This window comes from Crocuta crocuta, unplaced genomic scaffold (assembly GCF_008692635.1).
Source record: "Crocuta crocuta isolate KB4526 unplaced genomic scaffold, BGI_CrCroc_1.0 scaffold64, whole genome shotgun sequence".
Classification (NCBI taxonomy): Eukaryota; Metazoa; Chordata; class Mammalia; order Carnivora; family Hyaenidae; genus Crocuta; species Crocuta crocuta.
The window spans coordinates 1,569,660-1,585,297 of NW_027530640.1; the positions used below are offsets into that span (position 1 = coordinate 1,569,660).

At 40.4% G+C, this 15,638-nt stretch overlaps 1 long non-coding RNA gene across 2 annotated transcripts in view; it reads right to left on the reverse strand.

Annotated features, from left to right (window-relative positions):
- The window catches only part of LOC144235361 (uncharacterized), a 455,442-nt gene that overhangs the window by 72,233 nt on the left and 367,571 nt on the right, over window positions 1–15,638 (reverse strand). The gene's annotated exons all lie outside the window — the stretch shown is intronic.

Here is a 15,638-nt window from a genome sequence, read left to right on the forward strand (position 1 = left end):
TTTACATTCCCACCGGCAATGTATGGGACTTTTTATTCTTTTCTTAACTCTTTCCAACTACTTAAATTTCATCTTTAGCTGTAGACTTTATAATTGAACACACCACCTCAAGAATGAGTCCGATTAAAAAGAGAGAACAACTTGGTGGTATCTACATGCTGCTAGTTTACTGATGTCTCGAAAGATCCTTTGCTTTTAGATCTAAAGTAAAACACTGATGCTGATCTGCAGTCATTCCAGGGTCTATTGTGTCACACGAATATTTTTTCTGTTTTACTGATACATATTTCTTTAACTCACTAATTATAAAGATGTTTTTAAATTCAAATGTACCATGTCATATGTGTCCCTAGTTGATATTTTATCTTTTACTGGGAGTGTATTTAAACCTATGTAAGTATCAGTGCACTTGGATGGCTTAGTTGGTTAACTGTCTGACTCTGGCTCAGGTTGTGATCTTGCGTTTGGTGGGTTCAAGCCCCGGATCGGACTCTGTGCTGACAGCTCAGAACCTGGAACCTGAATTGGATTCTGTGTCTCCCTCTCACTCTCTGCCCCTCCCTTGCTTGTGCTCAGTCTCTCTCTGTCTCTCTCTCTCAATAATAAATAAACATTAAAAAAAATCCATTCAAGTATTTATGAAGCGCCTGCTTTGAGCCTGGCATTTCTAGCACTGGACAGACAGGTACAGTACAGGGCTATTTCTTGCTCCTGAGTACCTTTCAGCCTTGGTGGGGACCTAAGAAATAAAGGAAAGCATGTATCTGAATACTCAGTCCAATGACTGCTATGGGACTATGGTTCGCACACTATCAAATTCATGTGAGAATTTAAAAAACATATATGTCCCTCCACATTAATTGTTCTTATAAAACTTGTACATGATCATGGTAAAAAATGTGTAAACATCATGGAGAAATATAAAGTAAATATTCGTAGTCAAAATTCTGCCTTCCTAGGTTACTCTAACTCCAGTTTTTCCAGGGGGAGCTTGTTGAAAATGTAGATTACTATGGCCTTCCATCCCTAGGGGTTGATTCTGTAGAACTGGTTCATTGAACAAATGCTTCAGGAAACAGAACACAGGACAGATGGATGTGGGCCAAGATAATCAGGGAAATATCCTAGGACACCATGACTCAAGTGTAATGGTACGTGTTTCAATGTTGGCTATAAAGCTTTATGCAAGGGGAGTGATTTGTTATGAAATAAATTATATCTTGAACTAACAGGATGGAGATGTTTGGGGTACATGCAAAGGAGGAGAGGAGGGAAAGCAAGAGAGTAAGGAAGAGAGGTGCTAGTGTTGAGCATGCAGCCGGAGAGCAGACAGGCTGGGAAAGGTGGGGGCGGGGAGCGGGTTGCTGGAGCTTGTGTAGAAAGGATAAAGGTGGACCGGAACAACAGAGTGTCCTTAAAGGCAAAATGAAGTGTGGGAGTCAGTGCAGATCGGTGAGAAAGAAAATGACATGGAGAGTGGCTGTCAATTCCAGTTTCCGCACCCTTCCTCAGGCAGCATCGGGATGGGCTTCTATAATGGGAACAGACTGAAATAGCCACCTGCCCTCTGTGGCTTTGAGCCTGGGGTTGCCAGTAAGTGCCATGGGGCCTCCCAAAGCCTGCTCTTCTTTCTTTCTTCCCTTCATTGCTCACTCCACTTTTGTTTTTCCTTCTCAGATTACTCCTCCTTGTTCAACGTGCCCTCACTGGGTCTCCCATGCTCCTCCCCTCCCTTGGCCGGAACAAGAGTACCCTAACAAGTGATCAAAAGCTTTGGGCTATTCAGAGTAAATTGATCCCTTCTGTGAGAAGTGCTAGCTCTCTGTTTTAATTACTCACGGCTCCTTGCGGTGAACAGCGCATTCTCGAAAGGTCACATAAGCCTTCTCTTTCCCAGCTTTCTGGCTTCAGGAGTTACGGTGCAGCATTTTGCCTACCTTACAAGATATTTATAACGAGTACAGCTGCCCTCTATCTTGTGTATCTGCATCCCAGGATGAAAACATTACTTTCCCAAGGTCATTCTAGAGGAGAGCTACCTCTGGATTCAGAAAGATGTGGCAAACTCATTGTCAGTCTCAGCTCTGCCGGGTTAATGCCCCCAAGAGACCCCAAGTTCTAGATCAACAATGCTCCCTCCAAAAGACCTTTTTTAAATATCTTAAGCACTGAGTAAAGTAATTCTAAGATGGGGTGTGAAGCAGATTAACTTGACTCCTGCTGTTAAAGTAATGAACATTCCAAGCCAGATCATCCTTTCACTATTTTTAAGGGTTAAAGCTGAAACAAAATAAGCAACAGTTTTAGGAGGCAGAAGTTGGAACAGATGCTTATGTATGTAGGAAAAAATATGCATTTAAAAGTTCCCTTTTTATTGGCTTCATTGCATAGTGTTTTACTGAAACCCTGAAGGTTTCATATTGTAAATGTTATTGATGAATTTGGTGCGATGAGAAATTTTATTTGTCCACCATAAATCATTAAAAAAAGTATAGTTAAGATGTCAACTTTCAAAACTGACATGTAAAACATATTGAAACACAATTATTTTCAAAAATATTTTAGTTCTCAAACCCTGAATAAATTCTGAGATCTGATTTGTGAGATGTGAGGTGTGTGTCTTCTGAGACAAATTATGCTCGGGGTGGGAGGGGGAGTCTCAATTGTTGAGGAATCACAAAGCTGTAGAGAAGAGCCCTTATCTCCAAAGTGTCCAAATCACTAAATGTGTATCTGTTATCTGTGATCAAACTAATCTATGCCGGAAAGAGTTATTTGCTTGCTGTGAGGTATAAAAGAAGACTCTGTATCTCTTGTTTCTTTCTTTCTTTTTTAAAAAATGTTTATTCATTTTTGAGAGACAGAGACAGAGCGCAGGTGGGGGAGGGGGCAGACAGAGAGAGACACACACACACAGATTTGGAAGCAGGCTCCAGGCTTGGAGCTGTCAGCACAGAGCCTGAAGCAGGGCTCTCACAAACCGCAAGATCATGACCTGAGCTGAAGTCGGACGCTTAACCGACTGAGCCACCCAGGTGCCCCTGTATCTCTTATTTCTTAAGAATCAACACATTATTTCCGGACAGAAATCTACCTCTTTAGAAGCGAGGGCCTCCCATCCTACAATGTGCTCTGGCTTGATGAGCCAGGGTCCAACACTTCAGCCAGTCTGCAGCCTTTTCCAAGGTCATTTTTTAGAACAGCATTCCAGGCTAATTTAGTATAGAATGGAAATTCTGTTTCCAGTTTCCTGCCATAAACCACAGTCATGTCTTGTCACAAAGTGCCACAGGACACTATTCTATCCCTCCACCTCTCAGCCTTTCCGTATATCCTGACTGATGTTACTATGCTTCACGGTAGAAGAGATTCCCTTTAAACCATCTTTCAAAGGTGATTTCCAGCTTCACTTTTCTCCAGGCCCTATTACCGTCCCTAAGAGCCCGAAATTTATGCCAGCTTTTAAGAAAGTGGCTCTTTCTGGATTCTTCCGAGTCTGAAAAGCTGGAAAGAAACACAGCTGCTGTCTATTTCAACCCCCTCACGTTGCATGTAAAGAAGGAGAGAAGCAAAGAGGTCAAATGGCATACTCCATCGTCTCCGCCTGCTGGTTATCCCTGTATATCACCTTACATAAGTGGTGTGAAAAGGAATTCAAACAGAATGGGCAGGTGATAAATCCACAAAGCAGAAACATTTCCATTTGCAAAGTGTCATGATGGTGATTCTTAAATAATCTCTCTCTCTCCCTCTCTCTCTCAAAATCAGATTTTTTATTTCTTTACAAAAACAAACAAAAACCCTATGGATAATGTATTTTCTTTTGAAGTATTCCCAAGCTTTAGTCTAAGTATCTGGACAACCAGAAGCATCTAGGTAGATTATAAAGGTTTCCTTAGCAAAGATTCTGCTTCTCAAAACACAGGATAATCCATCTAGGGTAAAGCTTCAAAGTTTCTTTATTTCCAGATAGACTTTTGAGCCGCTTTTCTTAGCCCAAGAAGCAGACAAGGGAGATTACAACAGAATGTTCATAAAGGCTTTGGGTACAGCCCTATCTCTGGCTTATCAAAGAGATATCTGGATCCTCCTGGGGCACAGACTGAGCTTCAGAAGATAGACAATGAAGTATTTTAAGTTTGAAAGTACCCTTTATCCTTTTTTGTCATGCATTTTTTCCTAGTTACTTCACTACTTTCTTTCTCTCTGTTTTCGGATAAGTGGAATGTTAGAAGAAGCTTAATGTAATATTAAATTCAACACTTCTCTGGTATATAAATATTAATAGTCCTTCCCAGTCACTACAAATGGCCGCCTGGTTTCTGCCTGACCACATCGAACTTCTTGATGAGTCCTTTGCATTTTCAGCTTGCCCTGCTACTTGTTTCTTGCTGTTCATTTTTTTTTTTATAAAAATATTTCCCTATCTACCACAAATGTGTCTTTTGGTAATTTTCACCAATGGGNTTTCCCTGGAAGTGACAGATCACTAATATATTTTTTAACAAGACAAAATGTAGTTATGGTTGAAAACAATAGATGGATCGCTTCTCTTTCTGCCCTGTCTTTCCAGCAGAGACACTGATGGCTTTTAGTTCTTTTCTTTTTCTTTTTTTTATATATATATATTTTTTAATTTATTTCTAGGAGAGAGAGAGAGACAGCATGAGCAGGGGAGGGTCAGAGAGAGAGGGAGTCACAGACTGAAACAGGCTCCAGGCTCTGAGCTGGCAGTCAGCACGGAGCCCGACGCGGGGCCCGAACCCATGAACCGCGAGATCATGACCTAAGCGAAAGTCGGACGCTTAACCGACTAAGCCACCCAGGCGCCCCTCTTTTAGTTCTTTTCAAAAATGGGTGTTGAGAGACAGTATCTCCCATCCCATAGGAAAATAGTGCAATGGGTTTGCTTGCAGACTATTATAAGAGATTGGGCTTTCCTAATCAGGGTTCCTAAAGTGCAACCCACCATGTACAGGCATTGCCTGGTTCCTTTTGTGTTGCCCTGCAGGAATGGAGCTGAGGAAAATGGCACAAGGAAATGCTGATATGCTGGGTGCTGTGATTGCTGTAATGAAGTGTCCTGTGTCTCTGAATCTTATGTCTTCTACCAGCATCCATGAAACTATATCAGGCTAACTTGTCAGCTTGCAAGTATGCTAAACCCTTGGCTCCTTCGTAGCTCTTGACATATCATTATTCCTCGAGGATATATATAAAAAAAAAAAGTCCAGTTCCTTTAACTAGCTCTCATACCGTCATGTCTTCCGAATCGTCTCTTGCTCTTATCAAACATTTTGGATGCTCTTCAGTTTAACCATGTCTATGCTGCACAGAAAGGAAGACAACAGTCCAGACATGGTCTGACTAAAATGGGTGGAGACAAATTCTCATTTATTTTCTTCTGAAAGCCACATGTTGTAAGGCAGCCCAAGATGAAATGATCTCTTTGGCAGCCACATTGCTGTTGACTCGTATGAAATTCACAGGCAACCTAAACTCTGGAGTATTCTGATCTATGACAAGGTAAAATCTTATGTAGGACGAGGTGATGTCAAACATAATGTCCCACCCCATTCTTGTATGATTTCTTTCTTTTAAAAATTTTTTTTAAATGTCTTTTAATTTATTTCTGACAGACAGAGAGAGACAGCATGAGCAGGGGAAGGTCAGAGAGAGAGGGAGACACAGAATCCGAAGACAGGCTCCAGGCTCTGAGCTAGCTGTCAGCACAGAGCCCGCCGCAGGGCTCGAACCCACGAACCCCAAGATCATGACCTGAGCCAAAGTCGGAAGCTTAACCGACTGGCTTCCCACATTCTTGTATAATTTCTAAATTTTGCACCTGAGTCGAGGAATTTAAATTTTCCCTGTTTTGGATTTCACTGTATTCCATTTGGACTATCCTTGTAGGTTTTTTATAACTTGATTCCTTCATTATCATATTCATTGTGTGCACCATCTTAAACCATAAGATAAAGATTATCCACGAGATAAAGATAACTTACGTCATCCACAAGTTGGCTGTGCAAACCATCTATATATTTATCCACATTAATGAGAAAACTTTGAACATATCAGAGCCGAGGAGAGAGCCCGGAACCATGCCACAGAGGTCTCAGTGCATTTAAGGCATCAGTTGGCAGCAGTAATTATAAGCAACTGTTTCCCACAGAAACTTCATGGCGATTCTCACCAAGGGGTGAGCATGGAGCATGAGGGCTCATTTAAGTGTGCAGCACAGCCTAAGAAGGCAGGGAAACCCCCAAAGCGATATTTGTGTAACATTCGGAGCTCAGCTGAAATGTTACGCATCCAAATTGGCAAGTGGGAGTCACACAAATGTCAACAAGGGACTCGATCCACATTCTCTAGAGCTTAAAACTCATAGGCAGGGAAAAGACTTGGCTACACTCATCTCTCTGCCCAGCACGGTCGCTCTGGATATACACGAAGACGATCATGTACTATCTGCCTGAGGAAAACTTCTCCGGGTGGCAGAGATCATCAATCATATGTTAATCCAGCTGATAAGGCACGGAATAGTGGAAGCTCACAGGCCTGGCCTTCTGGCAGCTTGGGCTCCTTACTGGATCCACAAGTAGCTAGGGGCAAGCTTTTCAAAGTCACTTAATTCCTCTGGGCCTCACTTTCTTTACTTGCAAACTGGGATGTTTGGATTATTTAATCTCCNTTGGAGCCCCACATCAGGCTCTGTGCTGACAGCTCAGAGCCTGGAACCTGCTTCAGATTCTGTGTCTGCCTCCTTTTCTGCCCCTTCTCTTCCCATGCTCTCTCTCTCTCTCTCTCTCAAAAATATATAAACATTAAAGAAAAATAATCTTAAAAAATTTATAGCTAGAAATTTGGGAACCATTTACTAAACACCAATATGAAAGGGACTTGAAGGATTCAGAGAATATGCCCTAGGTCACAAGGCCAGTGGGTGGCAAAGTGAAAATTTTAGTCCAGTTTTCTCTGAATGCTCCCCTACCTACAAAATAGCACTAAGAGTCAAACCAGTGGTGAAAATTCTAAAAATAAGAAAAACTCCAGAAATAGAAATAAGGCTTTCTAGAAATACTAAACTGAATCAACATTCTACTGAGGTTTTTCTTGTTAATACTGTTATTTTTAATGGATCAAAAAGATGTGGTTTATCTATACCATGGAATACTACATGGCAATGAGAAACAATGAAATCTGGCCGTGTGTAGCAACCTGGATGGACCTTGAGGGTGTTATGCTGAGGGAAATAAGTCAGGCAGAGAAGGACAAATATCATATGTTTGCACGTATAGGAGGATTAGGAGGAACTTAACTGAGGAACAAGGGGGAGAAGAAGGGGGGAAACGGTGGGGGAAAGGGAGAGAGGCAAACCATGAGAGACTCTTGAATGCTGACAAAAACCGAGGACTGATGGATGTGGGGGGGAGGGGGGATGGGCATGGAGGAGGACACTTGTGGGGATGAGCACTGGGTGTTATGTGGAAACTAATTTGACAATAAACTATTTGCAAAAAAAAAATACTGTTATTTTTAAGAAACCACCTGGAAAAGAGATTTTATGGGCTAGAACACATCCTTTGACAGGGCTTCGAGGTTTTTTTTTTAACATAGTGAGTTTTGCTTTGTTTGGAGTACTCAGCCTGTTTCCATTTAGCCTCCTAACCCTCACTAATTTTGTGACCTTGGGAAAATGTGTTAACTTTCTTACACCTCATTTTCTCACCTGTATAATGGGCATGATATCATGAGCATCTCCTCTCCCCCAGTGTGACCTCTTTTTATAAGTATGAAATGAGAAGATGAGAATAGTCCTTGACTAGCAAGCTTTCAACAAACATTGGCTTCATGACCATACAGTGAAGGAGAGGTCTTTTACATGCATGTCTCACTAAGATACTACAACATTTAAATACGTGTCTCAAACACAAAATGCTGCCACTAAAAATTAGGCCATTAAGGGAAAATTTTATGAAGTTGTGCTGTTGTGATTATTTCACTTGTTTTTCCAAGTTCAGGATTTAATGAGGAAAATGTCCATTTAAAGTGAGCGTTACTTTCAGCTCTGCAAGGAATATAAATGCTTTAACTTTGGAACTAGCAAAGACCTCTAGGCATTGAGAGACAAGGCTTCTCTTTTCCATTCCTGAGAGGTACTCTTTCATCAGAAGAATTTTTTTCTTTACAGGAGCCAACTCACAAAGTCTTTGGAAGCAGAAAGGATTCTCTCTCAGGTTTCTAAGCATTGTTTTGCTGGTGACCTTGGTAAAGTCAATTGAATTCCTTCATGGTCCCTCATAAAATGGAAATACAGTAATAGGTTGTATGATTTAGCAGATAAATCAAAAATTTTTTTCAGGGTGCTTATAATCTTGCCAAAATATTAAATATCAAAATATCAGTGTTTAAAAATAATGAAGTTCTGTTTGTGTTCCAGAAAGGAATCAATTAAGCACATATTTTATTGCTAAAACAATACAGGGCACCCGGGTGGCTCAGTTGGTTACGCGGTTGGCCCAGGTCATGATCTTGCAGTCCGTGGGTTCAAGCCTCAAGTCAGGCTCTGTGCTGACAGCTCAGAGCCTGGAACGCTTTGGATTCTGTGTCTCCCTCTCTCTGCCCCTCCTCCACTCGTGCTCTGCCTCTCTTTCTCTCTCTCTAAAATAAACCTTAAAAAATTAAAAATAAGTAAAACAAGAAAAAATGCACAGGGGACAAATGCTCCTTCATAGTCCCTGAGTAACATATTTGATGCTGAAACACTGGAGAATTGATCATGGACATTTTCTAGCAGGATGATCCCCACTCCTTGCCAGCCTGCCTCCCCCTCTAAGATAAGTAAAGGCTGTTGCAGCTATTTTTAGTTTTAAATTAGTTTTAAATAGGGAAAACATTAATCTTGTGATTACCTTCCCCATAGAGTTCCAAGATGGAGCTTTCTTGGAGGTCACACTGTTCCTTTGAGTGATCTGTAACTGCAGTTTCAAAGAATACCCAGGAATGAAACTATGTGTTTATTTAAATATCTCACCAAGGAGGGCAGAATATGAGAATGATATGTCCTCTAACTTTTGCAAAGGAATTCTTGGCAGTAACTCTGGCTGACTCTTTAAAATCGGATAGCTTCACTCAGTGTGTTGGACCGTTTTCCAGGATATCAGGTTATTGGCCATGGTTTTCTTGTAGTGAGGTTTCTATGGGGCAAACACCTCTGGGAAGAAAGCTATAACTGGAGCATGCTATAGGATACCACTGGGAGGCTGAGTGGAGTGGCCCTTTTGGTCAGCTGTAATCACCACCCCCTCCCCCACCTGCCTAGCAAATTTTCTCAGAATGTAACCTTGCCCTTGTGCCCTGGGAAACACCTGCCTGTTTTCTTGGGTTGTTCTCCATTACTGGATCATTCTTTTACCTTCATTTACCTTTCTGGGGGAATTTAAACTGAAGAAGCAAAAGATTCCAAATGCTGCAAAATCACATTTTCATGAATCTATTAGTTCATTCATCAGCATATATCACTAGTGCCTAATGGGTATCAGGCACTGCACTAGGCCCTCGTTAGGCTTACAGAGATAAATACAGAGCACCTACTCTTAAGGAGTATACGTTCTAGGTGGGAAGTAGATAACAGTTCAGATTCTGACTACTTACTACTTAATAATTTTTGAAGAAGCTAACATTTTGATAAAATTTTGCCCAAGGTGCCTCTTGAATTAGATTTGTGTTTTGATTTACCTTCTAGAATCAAATTACTGTTAATTTTTCAATGGGTACAGTTTTAAAGCATTTTATAGAATTCAGTAAAATATGATATAGGATTAAATGTTACTGATATATGTAAATGTCTTGAATGAGGTGTTCACATCCCAGAATTACCCAATGTTCCATTCCTGGAAATGTCTTTTGGGTGGGTGGATTTAAAGAAAACCTTTATATTTAGGCCAAATGAAGAGTCATAAGTTCTAGGAAATTGAATTAAATCAGGTATATGGTGACAAAAAGAGTTATCCAGGTAAATCCTTCTTCCCTAAGGAACCAGTGCTAAAGTCTATAAATGGGGAAAGGATTGATATTCAGACCATCTGATTTAATAATAGTATCCACACTGGCTGAAAGCTCTGATTAATTTAAGGATAGGAATTACTGTTATCATCTTTAGTTCCCTTGTATTTCCTAGCCAGCACACTGAGTTAGATATAACAAGTGTTCAATAATTATTTGTCAAATGGCATGGAAGCAAACTTAGTTAAGTGCCCAAATGTCTGCTTATCCCTATGGCCACTGAATACTGGCTGTGACAAGCTTCCATTCTCTGACTCTTAAGGTTAAAGACATGGAAGTCTTGTTACTGCCTTTTTCTTTCTTTCTATCCACTACCTCCCATTAAAAAAATTACTACTAGGCCCTCTGTGAGAAAATTTTGTGTTCTTCTGTGTGAGGATCTTCCTCAGGATACATTTTCATTATGGACAAATTTTACTTTCTCACCATCCTTTGAGCCCTATGTAAAGGACATTTTTAAAAATAGAAATATATTGATGGTTTTGTCCCTTTTAAGCTAATCCCATCTTATATTAAAATTTTGCTTTTTAAAAGTCACTCTCCAGCCCCAGTTTGAAATGGAATTTAGTATAATAAACATTTACTTAATAAGCATACCAGGACAGAAGAATTGGGGTGACAGATTATCTTACATTTAAACATCCACTGGCAAAAACTAACCGACTCTTTTTCAGTTTAACTTGACTAGATCTTTCTGGCTGGCAGCGTCTCTGTATTCAGCTGAGCTGGAACGCTTCATATTTTAAAGAGACACAGGGATTTTCAAACTTAATCTTTAAACCTCTTAGAGCATGGTCTCTGCCATAATTCAGTATTTCCCTTTTGCTTGTTCTAACAAAAGGAAAGGCTTATGGAGGAGGGATGCAATTATTTTTTTAAAAATCAATAACAAACTTTAAAATTTATGTGGAGCCTTTTTGTTCAAGGAGATCAAAATTCATGGCATTATGGCTTCTGCTTTTCACATTTTCATCCATCTATTTTCTTTAATTTTTAATGTTTATTTGTTTCAGAGAGAGAGAGAGGCAGAGCATGAGCAGGGAGGGGAAGGGGCAGAGAGAGAGGGAGACACAGAATTCAAAGTAGGTTTCAGGCTCTCAGCTGTCAGCACAGAGCCCAAAGCAGGGTTCGAACCCACAAACCATGAGATAATGACCTGAGCTGAAGTTGGACACTTAACTGACTGAGCCAGCCAGGAGCCCCTCACACATCTATTTTCTCATTATCAGCTTAATAGCCAAGGCTCCAAGTTGCTATGTCATTTTCCTTTGTTCAGTCATTTATTTGATAAAGATGCATGGAGAGTTTCCTATGTGGAAGCCATTTTACTGGGCATATATTATGTCAGCAACATGGGCTTTGATATGTTTAAAATCTAAGGAGAAAGCCAAGGATCACAAATATCCAGGAGACTTCAGACTGAGTATGGGCAAAGAAGGATGGCTCCCAGCTGGTTGGTCATAAAAGGAAGTGCCATTTATCTTAGGTCTTGAAGAGCAGGTGAAACTTCAGGAGGCAAAATCAGAGAAAAAAAGAAGAATGCATGATATAATGTAAGAGGCACAAGTCTGGAAAGTGGCAGATCTGAATTCTGACCACTGTCAGAAACTCACTTTTTTTTTTTTTTAATATTTATTTCTGAGAGAGAGAGAGAGAGCGAGCGAGAACAGGGGAGGGTGAGAGAGAGAGACACACACAGAATCTGAAACAGTCTCCAGACTCTGAGCTAGCTGTCAGCACAGAGCCCGACGTGGGGCTCAAACCCACAAACCGTTAGATCATGACCTGAGCCGAAGTTGGACGCTTAACCGACTGAGCCACCCAGGTGCCCCAGAAACTCACTTCTTGAGCTCCAGGGTTTCCACACCTTCAGTTGTAAAATAAAGGATTGGGCTAGGTGCTTTCCAACTTCCCTCCCAGCATTATCATCTCCTGGCTTTGAAAAGGCACGGGATTAGTACGGATGGTCTGGAATGAGCACTAATATGAATGAGCTGGTGTGTGTGGGGGTTCATGTTGAAAGAAAGAATAGGCTTTGGCCTTGAATAGCAAACAGATTACCTTGAATGATATTAATGATAATAATGATATATAATATTAAAACCGTATTAGATTTCAGTTGGCAGGACCAGAAACTTTGGAGTCTGCTCCACGCATTGTGTGACATTCAGCAGACGATTCTGAATGGCTTGATATCTGCATGAGATTTTATCACTCTTCCCTTGCATTTGCTCCAATTAATTGCTTTAGAAAAGTTTGGTTATTTCTTGCCCTTCTGAGAGAGTCAACTGTCCCACTGTTTCGGACCCTGAAGACACAATGTGATTAATCTTGGCATTTCAAAGGAGGAGCTAAGACCCTTGAACAGCACCGGAAACCCTACCTACCACCCTTTTTTTTTTCTATCTTTTTTTTTTTTTTTTACACAAATTGCTAGTTTTGTCAACAGGTTGGGGGCTTTAGGAACGCATGAAAAATGATATTATTTCAGCTTGTGAAACATCTGCGAAGGGTACCTTTCTTTGAACCAGGCTTGACCAAGTTGAAGTCACTGACCACCTCCTGCCAGGATGCTATTTGACTCCCAAAACCTCAAAATAAAAGTGTTGGGAGGAAGATTCTTCCAGCTAAACTGAGCTTCATCTTGTTCTGCATTACCTATTACCCCAATGCATCACAACTAACTTGTGAAGGAGCAAGGAGTTGAGGGGCTATAATGCTGTAATAGTTTAAACTGAATTTGATAGGCAGAGAGAAGTAATTGTCTTTTATTTTTGAGCAGGAAATGGTTTCCTTTCATTAGGAAAACGGATTTGGAGACAGAATGAAGCACAGATGAGGGACAGGACGAGGGAGACTGTGCAGGCAGAGAAAAGCTTCAGGGTGCTTTAACCAGATGTAATAGTAAGACTGGAATGAAAGAGATTTGAGAAATGTTGATAAAGAAGATAAGAATATTCTAGAACAATGCTGTCCAATAGAAATGTAAAACAATCCATAGATATAACCTAAATTTTCTGGTGGCCACATTAAATGAAATAAAAATAAATAAGAGCAATTAATTTTAATAATATATTTTATGTAAGTCAATATAGGTAAAATATTGTCATTGCAACATGTGATCAATATAAAAAAGTATCAGTGGAACATTGTGCATTCTTGTTTACTATACAAAGTGTTTGAAATCCAATGTGCAGTTGGCACTTAGAGCTCATCACAATTCAAGCTAATCACATTTCTTTTTTTTTTTTTAAGTTTATTTATTTGAGAGAGAGAGAGAGAGAACGCACAAGCAGGAGAGGGGCAGAGAGAGAGGGAGAGAGAGAATGCAAGGCAGTCTCTGTGCTGTCAGTGTAGTGCCCAGTGTGGGGTTTGAACCCAGACACCTGTGAGATCATGATCTGAGCCAAAACCAAGCCAGACACTTAACTGACCAAACCACCCAGGCATCTCCAAACTAGCCATATTTCAAGGACTCCATAGTCACATATGGCAGCGGCTTCCATATTGGTCATTGCAACTCTAGAACAACAACAAATCATATATGGACTAGAGCCTGGAGAAAGGTAAGGGGTTATCTGAGGGTTTGAATCTCAAGGAAGAATGGCTCCTTTATTACAACTGGAAGTCTTAGAGGATGTGTGTGGTTGGGGAAAAAGAATGGATTTAGAGGATAAGCTAGTAATGATTCCATCATTTTCACTTACAGGTGCCAGAGAAAGAGCTCGTAAGAAAAATGTAGGCTTCAATTTTAAAGGAAGATTTTAAGGAGAGGACAAGGAGGAAGGCAGTCTGGTAAATGAAGAAGGGTCACAGGCAAAGGCCTGGAAGGAGAGCCAGGTCTGGCTGCGCCAGGGTGAGGGACAGTGAGCTGAGGTCTACCCAGGGTTCAGAAGGCACAAAGGACATGAGAGAAACGGAAGGACGGTAAGCGGTAGTAAGAAATGCATGTGTTAACTTTGAGTTTCATTTTGCCGTGACTGGCTTGAGAGAAACTATCGTTTTTCTGAGCTTTCGTTTTCTAACTATAATAATAGAATAATACCAGGTAACTCATATTACTTACCTCCTCTCTTATGTGCCAGATACTGTGCCAAGAGTTTTAGAAAATTGTCTTACCTAGTTATTGCAAAAGCCTTGTGGAATAAATTCAGGGGTCATAGTGTGATAGGGTATTATTAAATGATAATACAGCCAAGGGACCCTACAACTCACCCCAAGGTTAGCAGAGGCTAACCTTGATCATTCTTAATTTGTGTTTGGCGTAAACCTCCTATGACTTCATTCAGGCCTCGCCTCCCTATATCTTAACTAGATTATCTATCTTCTAGAAACTGAGGCTAAAATGACATTTTCCCCCAAACTATCAATAAGCAAAACTAATAATAGCCAACTTTTGTACAAATTGCCAGCTTAGAAACATAACCTATGACCGTTATTCAACCATAACAAGAGTCAGCATTTGTAGAGTGCTTTCTGTTTAGTAGGTATATTATATACTGATTATGAATTAATTTGTTTAAATATCCCAGGATTCTGTGAGTTAGATGCTATTATTGTCCATATTTATAGAGTAAGTAGAGGCAGAGGACATTCATGTTACTTGTTCAAGGTTACACAATTAGTAAATTGGAGAACTGGAACCCAAAGACAGTTGTGAACACTGTATGTTAACTAATAAGAATTAAAATAAAAACCTAAAAAACCCCCCCAAAAACAGTGTGGCCTTAACCACTAAGGTATACTATATTTCAAATAGAGGGCATGGAATGCATAGAAACAGTCTAAGATGTTTAGGCCTCTCTTTAAAAAAAGATTATAATTTCTTTTTAAAAAATTTAAAAAAATGTTTATTTATTTTTGAGAAAGAGACAGAGTGTGAGTGGAGGAGTGGCAGAGAGAGAGGGATACACAGAATCCAAAACAGGTCCAGGCTCTGAGCTGTCAGCACAGAGCCCAACACAGGGCTTGAACTCGTGAACCGCAGGATCATGACCTGAGTTGAAGTCAGACACTCAACCAACTGAGTCACCTAGGTGTCCCAAAAATGGATGATAATTTCTTAAGCAAATTTACAAGCTAAATGGAAATTCTGTTATTTCTTTATATCGATGTACATTGAGGTAATGTTGTAAAGCCAAATGATCATACAGAGTCCTTGCCCTTGAGTTATCTATAATCCAGTTGGGGAGACAAAATGAAACATGGAACAGAGGGCAATGAAAGCGTGTAGTTAACTTGTCAGTCATGTGGTGTATTAAGTTGTATACTAGAAGGACAAAGAAGAGGGAGAAGGCAGAGGGCCAGTGTGGTCTGGGAAAGACTCACAGAGGATCTTAAAGGATAGAGAGAAGTTGGATTAGGAAAGGAGATGGAAGGATACAACAGTCCAGAAGAGCAAGATGGAGACGAATGAAAGCTGAGAGGGGAATGAGCATGGTATGGTGGTTGCTATTCTTCATTCCTGTCTCTCCTCCTTTTGTTCCTCATTCCCTCACTCTCTGTATACACACATATTGCTGCAGGCTTATGGGCACATATAAGTGTATGTATAGATAAATACACATAGA